This window comes from Aplysia californica, unplaced genomic scaffold, assembly GCF_000002075.1.
Source record: "Aplysia californica isolate F4 #8 unplaced genomic scaffold, AplCal3.0 scaffold00519, whole genome shotgun sequence".
Classification (NCBI taxonomy): domain Eukaryota; kingdom Metazoa; phylum Mollusca; class Gastropoda; order Aplysiida; family Aplysiidae; genus Aplysia; species Aplysia californica.
The window spans coordinates 450,323-452,717 of record NW_004797789.1 but is presented as its reverse complement, the minus strand read 5'-3'; positions in this window follow the sequence as shown (position 1 = coordinate 452,717).

Here is a 2,395-nt window from a genome sequence, read left to right as displayed (position 1 = left end):
CAAGTACTGGTGTGTGTGACGTCTTGCCCGGCATCTGACTTGTGGAGTTTTATTCAAGGCATGTTGGTGTCTCTGTTGGTAGGCTATCCAGCTGGGCTACAGTGCAAATGATCTGAGTTCAAATCTCCAACATAGCCTTTTTAGACTTACATTTTTTGGGGGGTAGAGTTTTCAAATCAAGGCTCTCCTTTCACGTGTCTCGTTTCTGTCAGACTGAGATGGATGTTTATTTCCGAGGTCCCGTTACTTAAGTAAGCCCAAATGTTTTCTTTGGGGGCTTTAGATGAACTGGTATCATACCTCGCGCATATTTAGCAAACAGTAGGCCTACCGTGCATCACAGAAGGGTCTTCACATCTTCACACTTCACACTTATTCAACAGTGATATGCATAACAAGATGATTCTTTCACATCATCATACTTCACACTTATTCAACAGTGATATGCATAACAAGATGATTCTTTCACATCATCATACTTCACACTTATTCAACAGTGATTTGCATAACAAGATGATTCTTTCACATCAACATACTTCACACTTATTCAACAGTGGTGTGCATAACAAGACGGTTCTTTCACATCGAAATCAAATGTGCCCGGAGGTGGCTTTGTAATACAATCTATCGCAAATGTACTTCACTCACTCTGGACTACGTCAGATACACTCAGACATGACACCTGCTCCTTACTGCGTGGAAAACAACGTCGCGTTGATGCTCTTTTTTTCTCATTTTTCTTTGATTGTAAAGTATTTTTTAGATCTCCAGCCGAGAGGTACTTACTCATTATTGCTGCGCAATGCTGTCTTACACATTTGCGAAATGTGCTGACAAAATGAGTTACTTCTCAGACTCGAGCCCTATGGAAATCGGTACATCACGCTTATAGGTGAAGTTTTTACAATTTAGAAGTATGAAATAACAAAAGGCGTGTTATACTTAACCCTGTCCGTACGTCGTGTTTTATGCTGTCGTATCCATACGATGTGGGGAACTCTGTGCCACCATTTTCCAAAGAGGAAATTTACTCGTTAATCCGATCCGTCCGTACGCTTTGCATAGCCGTCTGTCAAAATGATTTTTTGAGAAATACTGAAAGTTTCATAGAGATCTTCGCTGTAGAAATACTCTAAAATGCGAAGAATACAACCCCGGGGGTACAAAATGACCCCAGGGCGTACGGATAGGGTTAAAGAATATGACATCAGTAGAAACTCTACAAATTTGAGCCTGGTGTCGATTTTTGGCCTATATCTCCATTTGTGGATTGCGAGAAGAAACTCATTTTGTCAGCACATCTCACATTTAATTTAGTTGATCCAAAAGATCACTGGAAGAGGTGGAGGTTTGTGATGGACTTTGATCTCTATATCAGGGTTGATGGCAAATGTAGCCAAGAGTATTGATGGATTTTATAACCTGGAAAAAGAAGACGGATGTTTTGGTTTGCACGTTTGACAGCACTCTGCTTATTATACTGGTTCTATATTTCTACAAGATTTACTCTTTACTGAATGTATTATCTGTAATGTTTTATGATTATCGGATGTCTTTTGTGTGGTATATTTTTAAACTTCTTTGAAACTTTTGCCTCGTAATTTTATCTGCGTTTTTGAATTTTTGCCTCGCAATTTTTTATCATTGTTTTTGTGTAGAATTATCAGATTTCTTTTGTTTCATTTCTTTTTCAGCTTCTTCGTAATTTTTGCCTGGCAATTTTATCATTGTTTTAGTGGGTAATTATCAGATATTTTTTTTGGTTTGTTCTTAAGTTTTGCCCAGTAATTTTATCATTGTTCTTGTGTTGTTTTACTCCATTTCTACTGTACATTGTGGTAGGAACAGATCTACGGTAGCTTCTGTATAGGGGGGTCCTTGTCTTGTTTCAGATACTGAGATCTTGTGCAGCCGTCTGAAGTACATATTGTCTGATCTTATTGATGTGTGTGTGTGTGAAGTTTTTGAGTGAAAGGACTAGTCTTTTGGACCGTTTTCGCAGTGATGAAAAAATTTGTAGCTGAAGTTCTGTTCGGTAGAAATATAACCGGTAGAAGTTTTGATTGTGTCTGAATTGATTGTAGCGAGATTTAATGTCTCCAGATTTATCGTCTGTAGACCGTTCGAGCCAAAAGTATCTTGTTGGTGTTTCATAAAATGCGAAATAGGATGACTTTCTTGCAGGTGTGTGCTTGTCTAATTTTCATGCATGTTTCAAATGTACTACAGTTTCTTTACTGATACAAAATTATTATAATTCATGATTATTGTGTAATTAGCATAAATGTAGAGGTGTTTGAGCTTGGTCTGTACTAGAACTTGAGGTACCCGTTGCATATTGTTTGATTTCTCATTTATCCAAGCAAAACAAAAAGCTTATAATTTAAATTGATAC